Raw genomic sequence first — 26,134 nt, 5'->3', positions numbered from 1 at the left:
AATGCGTTCACGCACAGGTAACCAATTCAATTTACAAATGATTGGTGAAATATGTTCGGTCCGTTTCGTATGAGAAACCAGCCGGGCAGCAGCATTTAGTAAAGGTTGCATAGGTTGCAACATGATCTTGGGTAACCCTATAAACAGGCTGTTACAATAATCTAGATGTGGAAACATCATAAAATGAACTACAGTCAGAAAATCATGATCATAGGAAAGATGCCTTAAACCAGAAATCAAATGAAGCTTAAAAAACCCAGTTTTGATGACAGCTCTAACCTGTGGTTTAAAGGACAAGGACGCATCAAGCAGAATTCCCAGACTCTTTAGGGGCTTAGTAATAGAAAATGAAATATTGTCAATCACAATGAACTCTTGATCAGGTTTGACATGAGGAGAATGAATTAATAATATTTCAGTTCTTAGTATTCAAAGATAATTTGTTTTGTTTTAACCAACGCTTTATCGAATCAATACACAATTGAAGCAGATCTACAGTTTCTTGCCAAGACTTCTGCACCTTGATATAGAACTGTATATCGTCGGTGTAGAGTTTATATCCATCCGTGATAATGGCCAACAGCTTTGTGATAGGGGCAAGATATACATTGAATAATGTGGCCGCCAAAGCCGACCGTTGTGGACCCCTGTTTTTAACTGTTGTGGAACATATGATTGTCGATTCATCCTAAATACTTGGTTCCGGTCAGTGAGATAGCTCTTAAACCAAGAAAAAACTACACCTGTTATACCGCATCCATGAAGGTGGTTTAATAAAATCTCATGACCAATAGAATCAAAAGCAGAAGAAATATCTAATGATACCAAAAGAAACTGTTGTCCCTGATCTAATCTATGTTTAATAGAATTGATCAATGATATAAGAAGAAGCTCAGTACTTAAGCCTCGTCGAAAACTGAATTGTTGAGGATTTAATACTTCACGTATTAAACAAGGAGAATAGAGAATTAACAGGGGGCATACAAATGGATACAGGAATTAAAAATGTCTTCATGCTTCTGTTAGAATAATAAATGACCATGAATGGTAATAATGGGGTTGGCCTTACCAACTCTTAGATGGTTGTCAGTAAACAATTTTCATCATAATTTCATATTTCATAATTTCATAATTTCAAATTTCATCATAACCCCAGAATGCTATTCACAATAGTTCAAAAACTTACCAAAACCACCCAAGATGCTACATGCACCAAACATGGAAGTGATGACTTTGCGGACTTCTTCAACAACAAATTAGCTCATCTCATCCAATCCAACATAACCAACAACAGCCAGAACAACAAACTCAACAACATGATAGCTTCATCCTGGTCAAACTTTGACATCTTCTCCACTCTTGAAATTAAAACTATAATAAACAAAATGAACCCAGCCAACCATCCATTAGACACCATCCCAATAACCTCCCTCAAAACAATTGAACCAACCATTTCTAAAACCATCACCAAAATCATCAATTTATCATTGACCAAAGGCTACTACCCCAAATGCCTCAAATCTGCTGTCATCAAACCAATCCTCAAAAAGAACAACCTAGATCCAGAAATCCTCACCAACTACCGCCCCATATCAAACCTTTCATTCCTAGCCAAAACCATTGAAAAAGCTGTACACACCCAACTAGATGATTATCTGGAGACTAACAACATCCTACATCCATCCCAATATGGATTTAGAAAAAACCTAAATATAGAATCTCTCCTCATCTCCCTAAATGACATTATCATTAGAGGCTTTGACAAAGGTGAAAAATACCTACTCATACTCCTTGACCTCTCAGCCGCTTTCGACACAGTAAATCACAATATACTGTTAGAACGGCTGTCACATATTGGCCTATCTGGTACTACATTACAATGGCTCTCGTCCTACCTCTCTGAACGAACATACCAAGTAGTGATCAACAACACCCCATCAAAAATGATTGACCTCAAAACTGGAGTTCCCCAAGGTTCAGCCTTATCTGCTACCCTCTTCAACATATACCTCCTACCCATCTGCCAACTACTAAAAGATCATGGAATCTCACATTTCCTCTACGCTGATGACATTCAGCTTCTAATTCCTATACAAAACTCAATTGAAGACACATACAAAAAAACATCAGATCTACTTATCTCAATCAAGCAACTACTTAACTCCCTGAAACTCATAATCAACTTCGACAAAACTGAAATCCTACTCATGGATAAATAACCCAATCCAACTCCGCCACCCCTGACAATACTAGATAAACAAATCATACCGATAATCCCTACCACCCATACCAGGAACCTTGGAGTTACCTTCGATGCTGAACTCTCTTTCAAATCCCATATAGTAAATAAAACAAAAGAAGGATACCACAAGCTACTAACCCTAAGACATATAAAGCCATTTCTCAACCCTTCTGACTTCAGAACCGTCCTGCAACTGCTTATTTTCTCCACCTTTGACTACTGCAACTCATTACTTATTGGAATCCTTTCATCATCCCTCAAACCACTCCAAATACTGCAGAACTCAGCTGCCAGAATCCTTACAGGAAAAAAAAGAAATGAACACATAACACCCATTTTGACTTCTCTTCACTGACTACCTATTTCTGCACGAATTACCTACAAATCTATGACCATCATTCACAAAATCCTAAACGATGATCTTCATGGACTAAAAGGCTTAAACATAACCCCCCAAAACCCACAAAGAAACCTACGCTCTAACAACGCAGAATACTTAAACATCCCCACCTTAAGAGACGCTCATCTTTCAACTACATGAGAAAGAGCATTTTCCATTGCTTCCCCCAAAATTTGGAACACCCTACCCAAAGACCTGAGGACCCAGCACAACCTGAAAACATTTAAAAAAGACCTTAAAACATTTTTATTCCGCAAATTCTCTTCTAGCTATCAGACACCTGATCATCCCAGCTCTCGACCGAACTCACAAACATAATCCTCTTTCCTCATGCTCTCCTGATGTACCCCCCTTCCCTCCATTTTCACCCCTCCCTACTCTCTCTTGATTCGTTAAGTTTTTGAAAATGTTCTCCTCACTCTACTGTTATTCAACTACTAAGAAAAAATGTATATTGTTCACAAAACTCTACTATTCCCAACTACTATGTTAACTCCATTTTATTGTATGATAATTGCATATTTTGTAAACCGTTATGATGGCGCTACCGAATAACGGTATATAAAACTCTACAAATAAATAAATAAATAAATAAATAAACACAGGGGAAGCTTTCAAGGCAAATCTGTTTTGAAATAATCAGAAAAGCAGACTAGATGGAAAATATATCCAACACACAAGAAGTAGTGCACAAAGGAGCTGCTCCTTTGTTGCATTTCTTCATGTACACAATGAGCATGTGCAACACCTTCCAACAACAGCTGGAGCTGTTTAAAGGGTCCACCCCAATGATGTCAGTAGTGGGTGGGGCCTAAGCCAGCACCTTACCAGTCCCATGGAAATAGCAGCAGAACTGGAAACACTATGGGCAATGAGCAGGATTGAAGAACTTATGAAATATATTTTCAAATTTCTGTGAAAGATGTCAATAATCCAGCTTATAGAAAGTCTATAGCTGGTTCATCAAACACAATTTTTGTCTTTTACCCATTTGTGATATCACTAACAGACTGTTATGGCAATATATGACTGTATATCATTCAGTGTAACAGTGGCATTCAAAGTAATAAAAATATAAAAAATAAAAAGAGAAGTGACTTGAGGAATACAGCAGACATACTGAATTGAATTTACTTTTGTATGCTAAGGTTGTAATTTTTAAACCAACCACAGTGAGGTTTCCTTTTGAAAATCCCAGTGTCTGCGAAAACAGGTGCAAATGCGGATATGAAAGCCGCATGCATACCTTCCCACTCCTGATCTCCTCCAGCCCCCAACTCCACCTCTTTATGCTGGTGGTTAAAAGTACTTATGCTTTAACCAATGCAAATACTTTTACCTTCAGTAAATGGGGGATTTTACACAGGTAAACAAATGTTTACCTGTATAAAAATATTTGAAAATTGCCTTCTAAATCTATTGTATTGGGTGCTGGATCACAATAAAGGACATGTTTAATTCATTATGAATCTCTGCTAAGCATCACGGTTTTGATTTCTGCAGCAATATGGTAGCTGATAGGCGGCTTCTCTTCTGCTGGCAAAGAATTTAAGGGGCTTCCAGTGGTGAGTTATAGGGTCAGAGAGGTAGCAGAGAGGGAGGAAGTATCTAGAAAGCCATGGGTAAAATGCTGTTTTATTTGCATAAATGTGCTTTTTGATTATCGTGCACCCTATGTGGAGGTAAAAGTACCCACATATATTAACAAGAATACTTTTACCCTTCCTCCCCCATATCTTTGGGAGCACTGAGAGGAGAGGATCACCTTGCTGGAGGCTGAAAGGAATCAGTAGGTTTTGCTAGGGAAATTTGTTTAAGGTATTGGGGAGAAGTAAACTATTGGGGTATATTATTAGGTGTGTTTGTGCTTTTAATAGTCAGTAAGGCAGCTAATAAGCAGAAGTTAGTGTGTTTATTTTTAAATAGTCAGTCATCCTTTAATTTATAGGCAGGTGCCACTCACACTAAAAAAAAAAGAAAAAAAACTCAGCCTTTTAACTTTACTTCATGAATTCCCCACACCTTATTGAGAGTTTGATCATTCCCCTGTAGACCACTACCAGACATACAGGGGTAGATTTTAAAAAGGTGGGCACGCTACCCAGCGCGCGCACATGTACACCCAATTTTATAACTTGCACGCGCAGGCGCACACAATTATAAAATCAGGGATCGGCGCACGCAAGGGGATGCACAATTGTGCACCTTGCGCGCGCCGAGCCATGCTGCCTTCCCTCATTTCCTCCCAGGCCACTCCGAAATCGGAGCAGCCTGGAAGGGAACTTCCCTGCCCCCTAACCTGTCCTTCTCACCCCTTCCCCTAACCTTTCCTCCCCCTAGCCCTACTCTAATCCCCCCAAAATTTTTATTTTACCTTTTGCACCTGCCTGTGGGCAGGCGCAAGTTGCGCCGCCGGCAGCTTGCTGGCATGCAATCCTTCGACACAGTGGCAATGGCCGCTGTGTTGGAGGCATCTGGCCCCACCCCCACCCCCGCCTTGCCCCTTTAGTAAAGCCCTAGGACTTACACGCGTCCCAGGGCTTTACGTGCGTTGCCTGGCCTTTTTAAAATAGGCCCGCCGCGCGTAAGATCGGTTACGCACGTAACCTTTTTAAAATCCGGCCCATAGTGAATACATAAATACATTTAAAGGATGGTAATTAGACACATTCCTACTCCCATAGCAACCTAAAACTTAACTATGAACAGAACAAATTTCAGATGAAGGCAGAAGCAGCAGCAAGACGGGGGCCTCCCAGTGTTTTGCATTGAGTGTCACATGTATGTGACCAGTGAGATGTTGTACATGTGCATCTGTGAGATGTTGTACATGTGCATCTGATGCAAAGAGCCCCTGTCTCTCAGAGAATTAGTCCAATCTCTGGAGGCTAGACTGGCAGACCTGGAGGAACTGAGGCAGACAGAGAGGTATATAGATGAGACCTTCAGGGACTTAGTAGCCAAGTCTGGTAGCCCTGGTGCTGCCTTGGAGAAGGAAGGTTTCATGATCGGAGAGCATCAGTCCGGTGCAGCAGGAAAGGATCCTGTAGCAAGGACGTGCTCTCCAGGTGGTGCATTGTCCTTTCACTCCGAGGATGTGTCTCCCAGGGCTACTGCCCAAGAGGGAAGGGTTAGGTCAGCCATCATAGTTGGTGATTCGATTATTAGAAATGTAGACAGCCAGGTGGCTAGTGGGAATGAGGATCACTTGTTAACATGCCTACCTGGTGCAAAGGTGGTGGACCTCATGCCTCACCTAGATAGGATTTTCGACAGTGCTGGGGAGGAGCTGGCTGTTGTGGTACATGTGGGCACCGACATAGGAAAATGTGGGAGGAAGGTTCTGGAAGACAAATTTAGGCTCAGGTAGAAAGCTGAAATCCCAGAACCTTTAGGGTAGCATTCTCTGAAATGCTCCCTGTTCCAAGTGCAGGTCCCCAGAGGCATGCAGAGCTCCAGAGTCTTAATGCGTGGATGAGATGATGATGCAAGAAAGAGGGATTCAGTTTTGTAAGGAACTGGGGAACCTTTTGGGGAAGGGGGAGTCTTTTCCGAAGGGATGGGCTGCACCTTTACCAGGGTGGAACCAGAAGGTGGGTGAGATGGATACGGCATTAGGTGACATGGCTGATGCAATGATCTCTCTTATATATAAGAAGGGGAAGAATGCTTAGGAATGTGGTTCGTATCTCTCCATCTCCTTACTAAACTACGACATAAAAATACTGCAACAGTGACTAGAATCAGTATTACCAAGTTTAATGCATGGGGATCAAACCAGATTCCTGAAGGGAAGAGTTTCTACTGCAAATACTAGAAGATTCTTCAATGTTTTGCATATCAACAAAAGGGGGGGGCAAGCTGGTGTTGGTATTCTCTCTTGACATGGAAAAGGCCTTTGACAGGTTAGAATGGTCTTTTCTATGCCAGGTACTAGCGCAGGCAGGTATGCCCAACAAGTTTGTAGGCTGGGTTTGAGCAATGTATAAGAGGCTAAAGCTACAAACCTGTGAGGGAGTTGGTTGGACCGTTAGATAACCAAGGGGTTAAAGGGGCTCTTAGGGAAGGTAAGGCCATTGCAGAAAGACTAAATGAATACTTTGCTTCTGTGTTTACTAATGAGGAAATTTTGGGAGATACCAGTGGAAAAGGGTAAACAGTGGAGTGCTTCAGGGATCTCTACTTGGACTGGTACTTTTCAATATATTTATAAATGATCTGGAAAGGGATATGATGAGTGAAGTTATCAAATTTGCAGATGATACACAATTATTCAGAGTAGTTTAATCACAAGCGGATTGTGATAAATTGGAGGAGGACTTGCAAGACTGGAAGATTGGGCATCCAAATGGCAGATGAAATTTAATGTGGACAAGTGCAAGGTGTTGCATATAGGGAAAAATAATTTGCAGAAATTACAGGATGTTAGGTTCCATATTAGGAGCTACCACCCAGGAAAAAGATCTAGGCATCATAGTAGATAATACATTGAAATTGTGGACTCAGTGTGCAGCGGCAGTCAAAAAAGCAAACAGAATGTTAAAAAATAATTAGGAAGGGAATGGTGAATAAAACGGAAAATGTCAGAATTCCTCTGTATCGCTCTATGGTGAGACCGCACCTTGAGTACTGTGTACAATTCTGGTCACTGCATCTCAAAAAAGATATAGTTGCACTGGAGAAAGATACAGAGAAGGGCGACCAAAATGATAAAGGGGATGGAACAGCTTTACTGTGAGGAATGGCTAAAGAGGTTAGGGCTGTTCAGTTTGGAGAAGAGATGGCTGAGCGGGGATATGTTAGAGGTCTTTAAAATCATGAGAGGTCTAGAATGGGTAGATGTAAATCAGTTATTTACATTTTCAGATAATAAAAGGACTAGAGGGCCCTCCATGAAGTTAGCAAGTAGCACATTTAAAACTAATCAGAGAAATTTATCTTTCACTCATCGCACAATTAAGCTCTGGAATTTGTTGCCAGAGGATGTGGTTAGTGCAGTTAGTGTAGCTGAGTTTAAAAAAGGTTTGGATAAGTTCTTGGAGGAGATGTCCATTATCTGATATTTATCAAGTTGACTTAGGAACAGCCTCTGCTAATACTGGCATCAGTAGCATGGGATCTTCTTAGTGTTTGGGTTCTTGCCAGGTTCTTGTAGCCTGGTTTGGCCACTGTTGGAAACAGGATGCTGGGCTTGATTGACCCTTGGTCTTAACCAATATGGCAATTTCTTATGTTCTTATGAATGGTTCTTTAATCTCCTTTATTTCTAAATTGCTGGAAATGTGCCAGGGATGCCCTTTGTCACCTCTTCTTTTTGACTTCGCTTTTGAACCCCTGGCTAAGGCTGTTCGGCAGCATCTCAGAATACATGTTATTAAATTGGGGGCAGAGAACAGAAAGTATAGCTTTATGCTGTTGCGCTAGAGGTGGATCCTTGGCCTGGTGCAGGATTGGTACGGCCCTCTGGTCGGACCCAGAGAGCGCCTGCCACCAGGAAGCGGAGCACACAAGGAGACAGAGGCTAACTGGAGCTTCACCAATAACATTCCGGGGTTTCTGCAGGTTGAGCCCTTGGGTACCCGGACTGCCTGGACTTAGGTGGGCCTCTGGTGGTCTCCTGGAGTGGTAGCAGAGGGGTATACCCACCACGAGCAAGGGTGTGCGGCTGATGCAGAGTGGATGGACTAGACCCGAACTGGAAGCTCTGGAGACCTCAGGGAGGCAACAGTTCAGAAAGGTTCTCCGGGTGAGACAGGCAGCGCCTGCGGGTCTAGTCAAGTGGAAGCGTTGGTTAGGTTCCAAGCAGGTTGGTCTGATAGTCACAGTAGGCCAGAAGAGAGTGTCCGAGTGCACTCACCTTCTCCCTCCGGCCGCACCACATGCTCTGCGTGGCCGGCGCCAACCCGTTGGGGTTCATAGCCCTGCTGGACCGCTCGCTGCTCTCTCCGGCCCACTGGCAGCCTTCCAACCAGTTCCCGCACCCCTCCTCCCCTCGGTGGAGAGGCCCACCCACCGGCCATGTCATCGGAGCGCTGAAGAGCCCTAAAGGGCAGGCACGGGCCACAGGCACCGTGCGCCGGGCATCGCGCGCCAAAGGTGCACAAGAAAGGGGCCTGCTCCTTGGTGCGCCGCTTTGTGCTGCCCCCTTTGTGCTGCTCCCCTCAACCATTGCCTCAATGATAATGCCAGGAAACTAGCACAAACTCTTCCAGCTATACTAACTTCCCGCCTTGTCCCTTAGCTCTCTAGATCTGAAGTGTCATCATCACCTGTGAGTACTCTACCCTTAAACAACTCTATTCTGACCAACATCCTTGTTAACTCATAAACCCCAACATGGAATTGGGAAATGCAATCCCTACATTAGGCCAGAACAGGAACACTAAAAGAAACAAAACAAAGGGCACAAACAAACCATGGACTCTCACTGCAATCCCCATCAATCCCAATGCCCATATGACAGCCCTCACCTTCTTAACCCTGTTCCTACTTAATGAGCAATCCGTGACAAAAAAAGTACCGATTCTTCACGACATCCTCTCAGACAACCGTCCAGTCTTATTTTGTGTGACTGAATCATGGCTCAAAAGCTCAGACGTGGCCCTAATCAATCAACTACCCAAAACAATTTACAACATTTACTCCATACCCAGACCAAAAAGAAAATGAGGCGGTCTATTATTCTTGGCCTTAAAGAAATACAAATTTAAAGTCCACCCCATCAACCTACCACCTCCTCTCAAAATAAGTTTTTTCAAATCAATAAACTTACAGATTCTCTTGCTCTATACCCCACCAGGACACCTCGAATACAACCTGTCCCCATTAATTGAAGCCATCACAACCAGCATCAACATGGATATCCCTGCAATCATCCTGGGTGATTTCAACCTTCACATTGATAAAATACCACTCTCACTCACTTGCGAACTCCTCTTGGACACCATGACAGCGATCGGTTTTAAGCAAATAATTTACACCTCCACTCAGAGGTCATGTCACACACTCGACCTAATATTTATCAATGGAAAAATTTATCTCAACGACCCACCCACAGCATCCACTATTCCCTGGTCAGATCACAAACTTATACAAACCAAGTTACGTCTTGAAAACCCCCAAACAGAGACAAACAATCTCAATACCAAACTATGCACCAGCGAAGACCTAATAGAAATTCTACCTGACTCCTTGAAATCCTTAAACAAGAATGATGCAAACTCCGCCGTAAACTCCTGGATCGCCATCAACTTGGAAGTAGCAAGGATTAAATGCCCAATTATCAGAAAAGAAATTAAGCCATCCACCAAATATAAAGCCCCATGGTATACCCCAGAGTTAAAAAACATCAAACGCATACTAAGACATGTCGAAAAAAATTGGAGGAGAAACCCAACTCTCTACCTAAAGACAAATACAGAACCATCCTATACATATACAGAACTGACGTCAAGAAAGCCAAGCGTGAATTCTACGCAAAGAAGATTTATGACTATCAATTTAATCCCAGAACCCTATTTGCATATATCACAGACCTTACACAACCAACTCACAACTCACCCACAAATGATAATCAGACAAGAAATTGCAAAGAATTAGCCCAATTTTTCAGTGATAAAATATCAAACCTAATCGCAAAGAACCCTTACATGAACATGGAAACTACAAAATCATCAAACATATCTGATGCCACATGGGCACAATTTGAGACCGTTGCCTCATCTGAAGTTGAAGCAATCATCCAAAAAACAAATCCCACCGCACATCCCCTTGACCCCATCCCAATAAAAATCCTGAAGCAAGTCCCCAACATCATTGCCAGCTCCATAGCCGACATAGCAAGGTATCTTCCCAGATAACCTTAAATGTGCCGTCAAAGCCAATTCTTAAAAATCCACACCTGGACAAATCCGACCTAGCAAACATCAGGCCCATCTCCAATCTTCCTTTTATAGCCAAGATCCTAGAAAAAAATTGTCAATTGCCAACTCTCCGAGCCCCAGGAAAACCAGAACATATTATGTCTAGCTCAACATGGCTTCAGGAAGTTCTTTAGCACGGAAATGCTTCTACTAACCCTTGCTGACACAGTCCTTAGAGGACTCGATAACGGTTGCTCCTACCTATTGATTTTGCTTGACATCTCTGCTGCATTCAACACCATTAACCATGAAATACTGTTGAATAAATTAAGAGAAATTGGCTTATGCGACATCACGATGAAATGGTTCAATTCATACCTATCAGGCAGATACTACAAAGTAAGACTAAACTCAACAGAATCCAAACAAATACCCCTTCCACACGGCGTCCCACAAGGCTCATTCCTCTCATCCACCCTCTTTAAGATATACATGCTTCCCCTCTGTAAATTTCTATCTGGATTAGGCTTATCCTTTTACGTCTATGCGGACAACTTCAAATTCTGCTCCCACTAAAAGAGACCCTTGAAAACACACTAAAACTCTGGGAGACTTATCTATCTGAAATAACACAGCTACTCTTACAAATGTCTCTTTCACTCAACCATAATAAAACTGAAATTTTATATTTATTATTTATTTTATTTAACATTTTTCTATACCGACCTTCATGAAAAAGATTCATATCAAGCTGGTTTACATGGAACTTAGGGACTAACTAAATAACCATATAACAAGAAGGCCAAAGCAAAGTTACATATAACAAGGAGATTGAACTTGGGGGCTAGAGTAGCCGGGAAGTAGAAAGACAGCAAAAAACTAGAAGTTAAATACATATGTAAATACTGGGACTGGTCCGAGAGTCTAGTCAGTTGGGCTGAGTCTGGTTTGACATTTTAGAAATTAGGGGAAGGCTTGGAGGAAAAGCCAAGTCTTAAGTTTATATATAACAAACAAAACCACTACAGCTCTCAGTCACGATTGCCCAGCATCCCATATGAAGAATCAAACTGTCACTACAGTAAAATATCTGGGCAGGGAACTAAGCTTTAAAAAACACATTAACACAGTGATAAAAGATGGATACTTCAAAGTCCAGGTCCTAAAAAAACTCAAACCACTTCTTTATACCCAAGACTATCGAACAGTTCTTCAGGCATTATTTTTCTCAGAACTCGACTACTGCAATGCCTTCCTCCTGGGCCTCCCGGCTGCCACCCTCAGACCAATGCAGCTGTTACAGAACGCAGCAGCAAGATCACTCACAAACAGCAAAAGATCCGATCATATCACACCAATCCTTAAAGACCTACACTGGCTACCCATCTCATTTAGAATCCAATACAAAGCTCTAACTCTCATTCATAAAATACTCAACAATGACAAGATTGACTGGCTGAATGTGTCCCTACGCTTTTACATCCCCCAAAGGAACCTCCATTCCACTAATACTGGGCTGCTCCCAATCCCCTCTCCGAAAGCGGCGCACCTGACTACAGTAAGAGAACGCGCTCTATCAGTGGCAGGCCCTGCTCTTTGGAACAATTTACCAGCACATCTAAGACTGGGACCCACGTCTCAAACTTTCGAAAAAAACCTGAAGACATGGCTCTTTCAAAAAGCCTTTTCATCAGCATCCTAACACCCACAAACCACTGACACTAAGATGAATATCTGCCCATCCATAGAAAGTCTAGGAACGCACTCCATTTATACTCACTGATAATGCTCTTAGTAGCATTTAGTTTTACATTAATTTAAGTTTTTGTTGTCTCTAAGTCATCTGGTAAGAAAGAACATGAAAACTAGTTCCTCCCTAGTACCTTTGACACTCTTTGTTTATGTTCATAGTAGCAACCAATGTTAATGTTACTGTAATTCAGTTAATGTTGATTCTACGTTATATTATAAGAAATAAGACACTGTCCTATTAGTTCCATTTATTTACTGTAAACTGATGTGATATGTCAGATCGAATGCCAGTATTATGATATAACACTTCCAATTATGAGTAATTATAAACGAGCTATGTTACCGTAAAGTCTTGACACCTAATTAATAATAGATTTATTATAGTTTCCAATATTATTATTTGTGCCTTATTGTAAACCGCTATGATGGTACCTAACTTAGGCCTGGATTTATCAAAATGCGGTAAGTACTGCATGTGATAGCAAAAGGGGCATGTTTTATGCTAATATAGTATTTATTGCAATTTGTGCTAATTACCTGTGTGAAGTGTCAGCGGCATCGGCCGCGGCAGGCCGCGACCGGGACCAAATGTCATGGCCGCCGGCCGCAGTAGCTAGATAGGCTGACGTCCGCCTCCTCACTCACCCGGATCGCCGGCATGTGAAGGCTGCCCGCAGACGCAGGCAGTCTTCTTCCTCTTCTGCATCTTCTTCCTCTGGTCCGCTGCTAAGGGGGTCGGTAGCATGGCTCCGCGGGACTCTGGCTCCTCCCCCTTTTGCCCATAGGGCTGCACGCGCGGCTGAAGAGGATTCTTAAAGGGGCCATGACAGGAAGTGTCATGGCTCCCTCTGAAGCTCCTCCCTCGGTTTCCTGTATTTAAGGCAAGGGCTGAGCATTCAGTCCTTGCCTTGGTATTGAGGTCTTGCTTGGTTCCTGTGTTCCTGGTATCCTGGTTCTTCGTCCCGCTTCTGCTCTGCCTTCCCTGCTGATTGATTCTTCTGGTTTCCGACCCCTGGACTGGATTTGGACCTCGCTTTGGATTCTGACCTTTGGATTGGATTTGGACCTCGCTTTGGACTCTGACCTTCGGATTGGATTTGGACCACGCTCTGGACACCGACCCTTGGACCGGCTTTGGACCTTGCTCTGGACTTCGACCCCTGGACTGGCTGCGGACTATGTTTGGTCACTGACGCTGGGACCGGCTTTCTGGATTTCTTCAAACTCCCTACAGAGACCATTTACGACCTGCTGGAGGCGCCAGCCGTCTGGAAACCACGACCTGCAGGAGGCGCCTGCATCCAGACCATCTTCTGTCTTCAGGGAGTCGCCTAAGTCCCAGCGGCCGTGTCCCTATGGGCTCCTCCTGGGGGGCTCACGTGCTTCCAGGGTGAAGTTCCGTCCACGTCTTCAACAGGCCTCGCCATCTGATGGTAGGAGCCGACGAGGAGTCCTGTCCTTGACGGCAGCACTGACTCTACCGCAGAACAAGGGTCCACTCTCCAGGTCCTAACAGAATACCAAGGCCATGGATCTGGCAGAGGCCTCAGCCCGGCAGGCTATTCCTGGCTTAGCCCAGAAGGTCATGGAACAACAGCGCATCTTGGAATCCATGGCAGCATCCTTAGAAAGATTGAATGCCCGGATGGACGCTATGGTAGTAGCTCAGGCTACTCCGCCACCCGTACCTCCGATGGTACAAAGTAATACCCGGACTGTGATTCCGCTACCTACTCCTCCACGCTACGCTGGAGATTCCCGATCCTGTCAAGGGTTTCTCGACCAGTGCAGTATGCACTTCCATCTGCAAGCTTCTCTGTTTCCAGACGATCTCACCAAGACCACCTATATCCTATCATTACTGGGGGGTAAGGCTCTTGCATGGGCTTCTCCCTTCTGGCGACGTTCAGATCCAGTCCTACGAGACCTGCCTAAATTCTTAGAACTATTCCAAGCAGTATTCGACGATCTAGGGAGGCAAGTAGTCGCGGGCTCCAAACTTCTACAGCTCCGACAGGGAGGAAGACCGTTGGCCGATTATGTCATCGAATTTAGGACATTGGCATCCGAACTCCATTGGGAGGAGAATTGTCTCTGATCTATATTTCTGGAAGGCCTGTCATCCAGAATAAAAGACGAAATGGCAGCCCGAGAGTTACCTCAATCCTTGGACTCTATCATAGAGTTAGTGACCCGAATCGATCGGCATCTTCAAGAGAGAGCAAGGGAGGCATCTAGTACGAGGAGACACATAACTGGTGCCGCGTCTCCTCGCCCGGTTCCGGTTTCCCAAACCACTACTAAGCCTGAAGGAGTTACCGAAGATCCCATGCAGTTGGGTTGGGGTCCACTCTCTCCAGAAGAAAGACTAAGACGCCGGAAAGCAGGACTTTCCCTTTACTGCGGAGAAGCGGGTCATCTTATTGCCCGGTGTCCAACACGTCCGGGAAACTCCAAAGCCTAGGCTCCATCGGGGGAGTAACCCTAGGCATCACCTCTCCGGCTCCCCCCACTCACGCTGCATGTTTCCCTGGGGTTTGAAGAACATCGATTCTCCGCACTAGCTTTAGTAGATTCAGGAGCTGGTGGAAATTTTATCCTCCAAGATGTGGTAAAACAATTACACATTCCTACGTGCTTATGTCCTAAGCCGTTGATTATCTCTTCCATCCATGGAGATCCTCTGCCGGGGAGGATAACTCATCACACCGTTCCGATGGAATGCCACATTTCTCCAAACCACTCCGAAAGCATCTCTTTCTATGTCATTCAGAGAGCTATTCACCCCATAGTCCTGGGCATCCCCTGGTTACAGCAGCACAATCCACAGTTCGACTGGACATCTTTGACACTGATCGGCTGGGGACCAAAGTGTCAGAGAACTTGTACCTCTGGACCCAATTCCTCTGGTAGCTTCATCTGCGCTTCTCGATTAGAGGGTCTGCCTTCACAGTATCAGCAATTTTCTGATGTCTTCTCCAAAAAGGCTGCAGACATTTTGCCTCCTCATCGTGAATATGATTGTAGCATCAATCTGATTCCCAGCACCACCCCGCCTCGGGGAAGGTTTTATCCATTATCCGCTCTGGAGACCCAAGCCATGTCTGAATATATTCGGGACAATTTACTGAAAGGTTTCATCAGACGCTCCAAATCTCCTGCTGGAGCTGGTTTCTTTTTTGTTGGGAAAAAAGATGGAACTCTGTGCCCATGTATAGACTTCCGTGGGCTGAACGCCATTACCATAAAGGACTGGTATCCGCTACCACTCATAGCGGAACTCTTTGACCATTTACAAGGAGCCCAAATTTTCTCTAAACTAGACCTTCGAGGAGCTTATAATCTTGTCAGGATTCGAGAAGGGGATGAGTGCAAGACGGCATTCAACACCAGGGATGGACATTATGAGTATTTAGTCATGCCTTTTGGGTTAACCAATGCTCCAGCGGTATTTCAACATTTCATTAATGAGATATTCAGGGATCTGTTATACGTATGTGTTGTCATTTATCTGGATGACATCTTGATTTTCTCTCAGAATTTACAGGTGCATCGACAACACATTATCCTAGTATTACAACGTTTAAGAGAGAATCACCTCTATGCCAAGCTCGAAAAATGTATCTTTGAGCAAGAATCCTTATCATTCTTGGGGTATATAATCTCAAAACAAGGCTTTCAGATGGACGCATCCAAATTAAAATGCATACAAGATTGGCCTCAACCCAATGGACTACGGGCATTGCAACGTTTCTTGGGTTTTGCTAACTATTACCGCAGTTTTATTCTAAATTTCTCCAGATTAGCAGCACCCCTCACGGCTCTTACACGCAAAGGCGCTAATACTAAAGTTTGGCCTCCTGAAGCAGAGGAGGCATTTCGGGCGCTCAAGAACTCGTTTCTCAAGAAACCATGCTTGCGACACCCGGATCCTAGACGACCATTTGTAGTTGAAGTAGATGCTTCAGCAGAAGGAGTAGGGGCAGTCTTGAGTCAGAACGACCCTACGGGAACATCTCATCCCTGCTCTTATTATTCCAGGAAATTCTCACCGGCCGAACGAAATTACTCTATTGGTGATAAAGAACTTCTCACCATTAAACTTGCTTTTGAAGAATGGCGACAGTGGCTGGAGGGAGCTCAGCACCGGATTACAGTTTACACGGACCATAAAAATCTGGTATACCTTCAACAAGCCCAAAGTCTGAACCCTCGTCAGGCTCGATGGGCATTGTTCTTCACGTGCTTTAATTTTGAACTTTGGTACCGTCCGGCTAACAAGAACATTAAGGCAGACGCCCTGTCTCGATCCTTTTCGGCAGAAGATATGGAGGAACCCATCCAACACATTATTGACCCGGCTCGCATCTGCTTGGCTGCAATCTTCACGGTACCACCTGGAAAAATTGTGGTGCCCAAGAGGCTGCGAAACAAGGTGTTAGCCTGGGGACATGACTCGCTGCTAGCAGGACATCCTGGACGAGCCCGGACGCAGGCACTTTTACAGCAGTACTATTGGTGGCCGGGTATGTGCAAAGACATTCAAGCGTATGTGGCCTCCTGTCCAACTTGTGCACAACATAAAGTTCCTACGGGGAAAACACAAGGACTCTTCCAACCACTACCGGTTCCTTCGAAACCTTGGACACACATCTCCACAGATTTCATTGTGGAACTGCCACCCTCGGAGGGAAACAGTTATATGGGTAGTAGTGGATCATTTTTCTAAGATGGCCCACTTCATTCCCCTACCCTCCCTCCAGTCTGCTCCTTGTCTAGCCCAGCTGTTTATGCGCCATATCTTCAGATTTCACGGTCTTCCGCTACACATTGTTTCTGACCGGGGCCCCCAGTTTACTGCTCATTACTGGTGTAACCTTTGTAAAAAATTTTGCATTGCTCTGGACTTTACCACCGCTTTTCACCCGCAAGCCAACGGACAGGCTGAACGCACAAATCGTGGATTGAAACAGTTTTTACGACTATACGTCAATTCTTGTCAAGATGACTGGGCAACTCTTCTGTCTTGGGCTGAGTTTTCACACAATTCCCACGCCTGTGTATCTACGGGGGCTTCTCCTTTTCAGATCGTCTTTGGCAGACAACCCAGATCCCCCTTGTCGTTGCCGTTACTGGTCCCTTCTCCGGCAGCTCAACTTACGGCAGCTCAAATAAAACAGCTATGGATCCGTACCCAACGGATGCTCCATAAAGCGGCCCTCTCGGCTAAGACCTTTGCCGATAAGCGGCGTCAGCCCGGACCCCAATTCCGCCCAGGTGAAAAGGTGTGGTTGAGCACCCGACACATCCGCCTGCGAGTTCCCTCCATGAGATTGGCTCCTCGCTACATTGGGCCCTTTCCAGTGATTCGTCAACTGGGGCCGGTGACCTATCAGCTTCGACTTCCAGCGACATTGCGCATACATAATTCCTTCCACGTGTCCCTCTTGAAACCAGTATTTATTTATTTATTTAGTGATTTTTTTATATACTGCGGCACGTTAAAAAACATCACCTCGGTTTACAATAAACAATAATTCAGCAACAGGCTTTACAGACAAATTGAAATAAAGTGGACATGATATCAAAAATAACAACATAAAAAACAAATACAATAAACCAATGGTGGTTTATTGTATTTGTTTCCGAGAAGGCCAAGTAGTCCTCACTTGGCCTTCTCGGAAACTTCCTGAGGTGCCACAGCTTCAGACTGAAGATGAGACCATTTACAGGGTACACGAAGTGCTGGACGTCCGGAAAAAAGGCAAGATATGGGAGTATCTTCTATCGTGGGAAGGATTTGGACCAGAGGAGAATTCCTGGGAACCTGCTAAGAATATATTGGATAAATTGTTGTTCACAGACTTTCACTCCAAACACCCTGGTAAACCCAAGCCTTCTAGGGGGAGGCCTAAAGGAGAGGGTACTGTCAGCGGCGTTGGCCGCAGCAGGCCGAGACTGGGACCAAGTGTCATGGCCACCGGCCGCGGTCGGCCGCAGTAGCTAGATAGGCAGACGTCCGCCTCCTCACTCACCCGGATCGCCGGCATGTGAAGGCTGCCCGCAGACGCAGGCAGTCTTCTTCCTCTTCTGCATCTTCTTCCTCTGGTCCGCTGCTAAGGGGGTTGGCAGCATGGCTCCGCGGGACTCTGGCTCCTCCCCCTCTTGCCCATAGGGCCGCGCGCGTGGCTGAAGAGGATTCTTAAAGGGGCCATGACAGGAAGTGTCATGGCTCCCTCTGAAGCTCCTCCCTCGGTTTCCTGTATTTAAGGCAAGGGCTGAGCATTCAGTCCTTGCCTTGGTATTGAGGTCTTGCTTGGTTCCTGTGTTCCTGGTATCCTGGTTCTTCGTCCCGCTTCTGCTCTGCCTTCCCTGCTGATTGATTCTTCTGGTTTCCGACCCCTGGACTGGATTTGGACCTCGCTTTGGACTCTGACCTTTGAATTGGATTTGGACCTCGCTTTGGACACCGACCCTTGGACTGGCTGCGGACTATGTTTGGTCGCTGACGCTGGGATCGGCTTTCTGGATTTCTTCAAACTCCTTACAGAGACCATTTACAACCTGCTGGAGGCGCCAGCTGTCTGGAAACCATGACCTGCAGGAGGTGCCTGCATCCAGACCATCTTCTGTCTTCAGGGAGTCGCCTAAGTCCCAGCGGCCGTGTCCCTATGGGCTCCTCCTGGGGGGCTCACATGCTTCCAGGGTGAAGTTCCATCCACGTCTTCAACAGGCCTCGCCATCTGATGGTAGGAGCCGACGAGGAGTCCTGTCCTTGATGGCAGCACTGACTCTACTGCAGAACAAGGGTCCACGCTCCAGGTCCTAACACGAAGAGCTAAGTTAGTGCAAATTGCAATACTATTTGAGATTCTGTGATAAGTGCCAGACCTGTTGTATTTCCTGCATTCAACCACTGGGGGACAATTTTTAATGATCGTGTGTGTGTGTGTGTGTGTGTGTGTGTGTGTGTGTGTGTGTGTGTGTGTGTGTGTGTGTGTGTGTGTGTGAGTGAGTGAGTGAGTGAGTGAGCGCGCGAGAGCCTGGCCATAATATCATGGCCCCTAGGCAGGTATTTGTATCCCTATGGTAGGCCCACCTAGTAACTCGAGGTGGGGTTTAGGTATGAGTGTAGGGGGTTAGGGACCACTTTGACATTCTATATGACACCTACGAACAGAACAGTGGTCTCTTGTGAAGATTTGCTGGCCTTCGGAGTGAGGAAACTCACTCCAAGATGAGATTTGGGCAAGGTTCTCTCAACCTAGCTTGATAGACTCTCCGACAACTGCTCTGTTCGTAGGTGTCACGTAGAATGTCAAAGTGGTCCCTAACCCCCTACACTCATACCTAAACCCCACCTCGAGTTACTAGGTGGGCCTACCATAGGGATACAAATACCTGCCTATGGGCCATGATATGGCCAGGCGCTCTCTCGCTCTCTCTCTCTCTCCAAGGCTCTGAAGCTGTCAATTTAGCTGAAATCAGACTTACGGGAGACATCGCAAATGGCAATGAAGCCTTACCGCACAGCTTAATGCATTTGAAAGAGGTGTAGTTAAAATCAGCGTTACAGCTGTGCAATAGCTCTTCACAGACAGGCTAACCCAGCCCACTCTCCACCCCTAACTCCTCCTATTTATGGAATTTGCATCGCACCATACGATATGGTGCGATCGCATGCGGTAAACACGTTTTCGCATGCGTTAAAGGCCTATCGCATGCGAAAACGCCTTACTGCATTTTGAAAAATGACCCCCTTAATGACGGTATAGAAAAGTTTTTAAATAAATAAAAATAAATAAATAAATAAACAAGGGGGAAAGCCAACAGTCTCTCAGCAGCGCATGATTCGTAGGGAAGTATCTTCGAAGGATACTAATGAAGCATTAAAGTTATGGCACCAGAGTGGTTCCAATAATAAGAAATGAAATGCATATGCCTATAAGTAAAGAATCACCTGAGCTAAAAGATTCCAAATTAGCCCTGATAACTGAAAAATAGAATGTTAATACAAACAATAACCACACTTTGAAATATTTGTATGCTAATGCCAGAAGTCTAACAAGTAAAATGGGAGAATTAGAATGTATAGCAGTGAATGATGACATAGACTTAATTAGCATCTCAGAGATATGGTAGAAGGAGGACAACCAATGGGACAGTGCTGTACCAGGGTACAAATTATATTGCAATGATAGAAAGGAGAAACTTGATGGCGGGGTGGTTCTTTATGTCCGGGATGGCATAGAGTCCAATAGGATAAAGATCCTGCAAGAGACTAAATGTACAGTTGAATCTTTATGGGAAGAAATCCCTTGTGCATTGGGGAAGAGTTTAGTGATAGGTGTATACTACCATTCACCTAGCCAAAATGACAAGACGGACAGTGAAATGGTAAGAGAAATTAGGGAAGCTAATCAAATTGGTAGTAAATTAATAATGGTAGATTTCAATTACACCAATACTGACTGAATAAATGTAACATTGGGAAATGCTAGAAAGATAAAGTTCCTGGATGGAATAAATGACAGTTTTATGGAGCAATTGGTTCTGGAATTGAAGAGAGGGAGCAATTTTAGATCTAACTCTCAGTGGAGTGCAGGATTTTGTGAGAGAGTTAACGATGGTGGGACCACTTGGCAATAGTGATCATAATACAATCACATTTGAATAAATGACTGGAAGATGGACAGTAAGTAAATCCATGGCTCTAGCACTAAACTTTCAAATGAGAAACTTTGATAAAATGAGAAAATTAGTTTAAAAAACTGAAAGGTGCAGCTAAAAATGTTAAGAGTGCAACAGGGGTGGACATTGTTAAAAAAATACTATCTTAGAAACACAGTCCAGATGTATTCCATGCAGAGGCATGCTAAGGAGTGGGCAAGGTCGGCAGTCCACCCCGGGTGGCAACAAGGAGGAGGGTGCCAGCGACTCTGCGATCAATCAACCTCTTGTCGTCACCCGGGAAGAAGAAACATTCCAGCCAGGAGCAGTGGGCCAACAGTGTATGTGTGTGTGTGTATTAGAGATGTGAATCGTGTCCTCGATCATCTTAACGATCGATTTCGGCTGGGAGGGGGAGGGAATCGTATTGTTGCCGTTTGGGTGTGTAAACTATCGTGAAAAATCGTTAAAATCGTGAGCCGGCACACTAAACCCCCCTAAAACCCACCCCGACCCTTTAAATTAAATCCCCCACCCTCCCGAACCCCCCCCCCCAATGCTTTAAATTACCTGGGGATCCAGCGGTGGTCCAGAACGGCGGCGGTCCGGAACGGTCCCCTCAATAGAATCGTGTTGTCTTCAGCCGGCGCCATTTTTCAAAATGGCCGCCGCAAAATGGCGGCGGCCATAGACAAAAACGATTCGACGGAGGAGGTCATTCCGGACCCCCGCTGGACTTTTGGCAAGTCTTGTGGGGGTCAGGAGGCCCCCCCAAGCTGGCCAAAAGTTTCCTGGGAGTCCAGCGGGGTTCCGGGAGCGATTTCTTGCCGCGAATCGTTTTCGTACGGAAAATGGCGCCGGCAGGAGATCGACTGCAGGAGGTCGTTCAGCGGGGGTTCCGGACCGCCGCTGAACGACCTCCTGCAGTCGATCTCCTGCCGGCGCCATTTTCCGTACGAAAACGATTCGCGGCAAGAAATCGCTCCCGGAACCCCGCTGGACTCCCAGGAAACTTTTGGCCAGCTTGGGGGGGCCTCCTGACCCCCACAAGACTTGCCAAAAGTTCAGCGGGGGTCCGGAACGACCTCCTCCGTCGAATCGTTTTTGTCTATGGCCGCCGCCATTTTGCGGCGGCCATTTTGAAAAATGGCGCCGGCTGAAGACAACACGATTCTATTGAGGGGGCCGTTCCGGACCGCCGCTGTTCTGGACCACCGCCGGATCCCCAGGTAATTTAAAGCATTTGGGGGGGGTTCGGGAGGGTGGGGGATTTAATTTAAAGGGTCGGGGGTGGGTTTTAGGGGGTTTTAGTGTGCCGGTTTTCCTGCCCTCCCCCTTCCCCCGATTTACGATTTTTTAACGATAAATCGGGGGAATTGGTATTGTATCGTGGCCCTAACGATTTTTTGATGATTTAAAATATATCGGACGATATTTTAAATCGTCAAAAAACGATTCACATCCCTAGTGTGTATGTGTGTATGAGAAGGTGTGTGAGTGTGTGTGAATGTGTGTGTATGAGGGCGTGTGTTTGCGTGTGTATGAGATGGTGAGTGTATAAAAGACTGAGTGTGTGTGTGTGTGCCTTATATATATATATATATATATATATGAGAGGGTGCCTGTAGGTGTGTATGAGAGGATGCCTGTATGCAGAGATGGGTGTGGGGATGAGATAGAGGAAGCCGGTGTGTGTGCGTGGGTGAAATAGGAATCGTGTGTGAGAGATACAGAGGAAGCGATGGTTCTGTCTCTTTCATACACACACACACTCAAGCTCTCTCTGTCTTTCACCAAGCATGTATGTGTGTGAGAAAGGGAGCTTATTTTGTTTGTTTGTGTGTGTGTGTGCCCCCAGTTCAAGACAATCTCAGGGTGACAGGTATGGAGAGTGTGGGTTTTAAAATCCTAATTAGTTTTAATTAGTAGGTGCTATTTGATGTCTGCTGTTTTGAAATATTTTATCGTTGTTTAGGAAATTTAAAAAAATTTGTACAGGAGCTTCTAATTATTGAAATTATTCTATTCATCAGCTGTTTTGAAATTTATATTTTTTAGAATGGTTTTACTATTCTGAATGATTTATATTTCTTATTTATTTAACATTTTTATATACCGGGATTCATGCGAATTCGTATATCGTCTCGGTTTACATTGTAACTGAAAAACAAGCATGAGAGAATGCTAATTAAATAGAACAGGGAATAAAACTTGGTACAGTATACGTGGGGAAAAAAACATGATTGTATTCTTGATTGTATTGTTTTGAGAAATAGTGATTTTCTGCTTTTCCATTGTTGCACTGCATACTAGGGATGTGAATCGTTTTTTGACGATTTAAAATATCGTCCGATATATTTTAAATCATCAAAAATCGTTAGAGCTGTGATACAATAACAATTCCCCCGATTTATCGTCAAAAAATCGTAAATCGGGGGAAAGGGGAGGGTAAGGGGGAGGGCGGGAAAACCGGCACACTAAAACATCCCTAAAACCCACCCCGACCCTTTAAAATAAATCCCCCACCCTCCCGAACCCCCCCAAAATGCCTTAAATTACCTGGGGTCCAGAGGAATGGTCCCGGTGTGATCTTTTACTCTCGGACCTCCGGTGCTTGTAGAAATGGCGCCGGCGCTACCTTTGGTTTTTCCGTACGGAAAAACGATTCGCGGCAGGAGATCGCTCCCGGACCCCCGCTGGACCCCCAGGGACTTTTGGCCAGCTTGGGGGGGGCCTCCTGACCCCCACAAGACTTGCCAAAAGTCCAGCAGGGGTCCGGAACGACCTCCTGCAGTCGAATCGTGTTGTCTACGGCCGGCGCCATTTTGCGCAAGATAGCGGCAAAATAGCGGCTACCTTTGACCTGTCATATGACAAGGCAAAGGTAGCGCCGGCACCATTTCTACAAGCACCGGAGGTCCGAGAGTAAAAGATCACACCGGGACCCTTCCTCTGGACCCCAGGTAATTTAAGGCATTTTGGGGGGGTTCGGGAGGGTGGGGGATTTATTTTAAAGGGTCGGGGTGGGTTTTAGGGATGTTTTAGTGTGCCGGTTTTCGATTTACACGATTTTCACGATATTTAAAAAACCCAAACGGCGACGATCCGATTCCCTCCCCCTCCCAGCCGAAATCGATCGTTAAGACGATCGATCACACGATTCACATCTCTACTGCATACAGAATCTGGTTTGTGGTTTCCACTTCAGTTTTTGTCTGCATGTGTGCTTGTGAGAGAAAGATAGAGGAAGCATAGTTAAAAGGTGAAGTGAAAGATACTATTTTAGCCAAAAAAAATCCATCAAAAATTGGAAGAAGGATCCATCTGAAGAAAATAGGAAAAAGCTTAAGCATTGCCAAGTTAAGTGTAAAACATTGATAAGACAGGTGAAGAGAGAATTTAAAATGAAGTTGGCCGTAGAGGCAAAAACTCGTAATAAAAACTTTTAAAAATATATCCGAAGTAAGAAACCTGTGAGGGAGTCGGTTAGCCTGTTAGATGACCGAGGAGTTAAAGAGGCTCTTAGGGAAGATAAGGCCATTAGAGATGTGAATCGTGTGATCGATCGTCTTAACGATCGATTTCGGCTGGGAGGGGGAGGGAATCGGATCGTCGCAGTTTGGGTTTTTTAAATATCGTGTAAATCGTGTAAATCAAAAACCGGCACACTAAAACATCCCTAAAACCCACCCTGACCCTTTAAAATAAATCCCCCACCCTCCCGAACCCCCCCAAAATGCCTTAAATTACCTGGGGTCCAGTGGGGGGGGGAGGGGAAGGGGGAGGGCGGGAAAACCGGCACACTAAAACAACCCTAAAACCCACCCCGAACCTTTAAAATAATTTCCCCACCCTCAATGCCTTAAATTACCTGGGGTCCAGAGGAAGGGGCCCGCGCTACCTTTGACCTGTCATATGACAGGTCAAAGGTAGCGCGGGCGCCATTTTGTTTTTTTGTCCCCCGTCAGGAGCGTAGGAGATCGCTCCCGGACCCCCGCTGGACCCCCAGGGACTTTTGGCCAGCTTGGGGGGGCCTCCTGACCCCCACAAGACTTGCCAAAAGTCCAGCGGGGGTCCGGAACGACCTCCTGCAGTCGAATCGTGTTGCCGTACGGCCGGCGCCATTTTGCGGACACAGTCAGCATGAATTTATGCAAGGGAAGTCTTGCCTCACAAATCTCCTACATTTTTTTGAAGGGGGTGAATAAACATGTGGACAAAGGTGAACCGGTAGATGTAGTGTATTTGGATTTTCAGAAGGCGTTTGACAAAGTCCCACATGAGAGGCTTCTAAGAAAACTAAAAAGTCATAGGATAAAAGGTGATTTCTTTTTGTGGATTGCAAGCTGGTTAAAAGACAGGAAACAGAGAATGGGATTAAATGGTCTGTTTCACAGTGGAAAAAGGTAAACAGTGGAGGGCTTCAGGATCTGTACTTGAATTGGTACTTTTTAATATATTTATGAATGATCTGGAAAGGGCTACAACAAGTAAGTTGATCAGATTTGTGGATGACACAAAATTATGCAGAGTAGTTAAATCTCAAGCAGATTGTGAATAATTATAAGAGGGCCTTGTGAGACTGGAAGATAGGACTTCCAATTGGCAGATGAAATTTAATGTGGAGAAGTGCAAAGTGATGCACATAGGGAAAAAAAACCCATGCTGTAGTTACACAATGGTAGGTTCTATCTTAGGAGATACCACCCAGGAACAAGATCTAGGCGTCGTAGTGGACAATACATTGAAATTGTCAGCTTAGTGGGCTGTGGCGATCAAAAAATCAAACCTAATGTTAAGAATTATTAGGAAGAGAATGGCAAATAAAAGGTTGGATGTCATAATGCCTCTGCATTGCTCCACGGTGAGACCACCTAGGGTTCTGAAGGAACTCAAAAATGAAAATTCAGATCTATTAGTTAAAATTTGTAACCTATCATTAAAATCATCCATTGTACCTGAAGACTGGAGGGTGGCTAATGTAACCCCAATATTTAAAAAGAGCTCCAGGGGTTATCCAGGAAACTACAGACCAGTTAGCCTGACTTCATTGCCTGGAAAAATAGTGGAAAATGTTCTAAAGATCAAAATCACAGAACATATAGAAAGACATGGTTTAATGGAACAAAGTCAGCATGGCTTTACCCTAGGCAAGACTTGCCTCACAAATCTTCTTCACTTTTTTGGAGGGGTTAATAAACATGTAGT

General features: G+C 44.9%; 1 long non-coding RNA gene across 7 annotated transcripts in view; it reads right to left on the bottom strand.

The window, feature by feature from the left end:
• LOC115092192 overlaps positions 1 to 26,134 on the bottom strand; it is a 381,274-nt gene that overhangs the window by 283,448 nt on the left and 71,692 nt on the right. The gene's annotated exons all lie outside the window — the stretch shown is intronic.

Source organism: Rhinatrema bivittatum, chromosome 1 (genome assembly GCF_901001135.1).
Source record: "Rhinatrema bivittatum chromosome 1, aRhiBiv1.1, whole genome shotgun sequence".
Classification (NCBI taxonomy): domain Eukaryota; kingdom Metazoa; phylum Chordata; class Amphibia; order Gymnophiona; family Rhinatrematidae; genus Rhinatrema; species Rhinatrema bivittatum.
The sequence above is the reverse complement of the archived record's forward strand: the minus strand, read 5'-3'. Positions and strand labels throughout refer to the sequence as shown.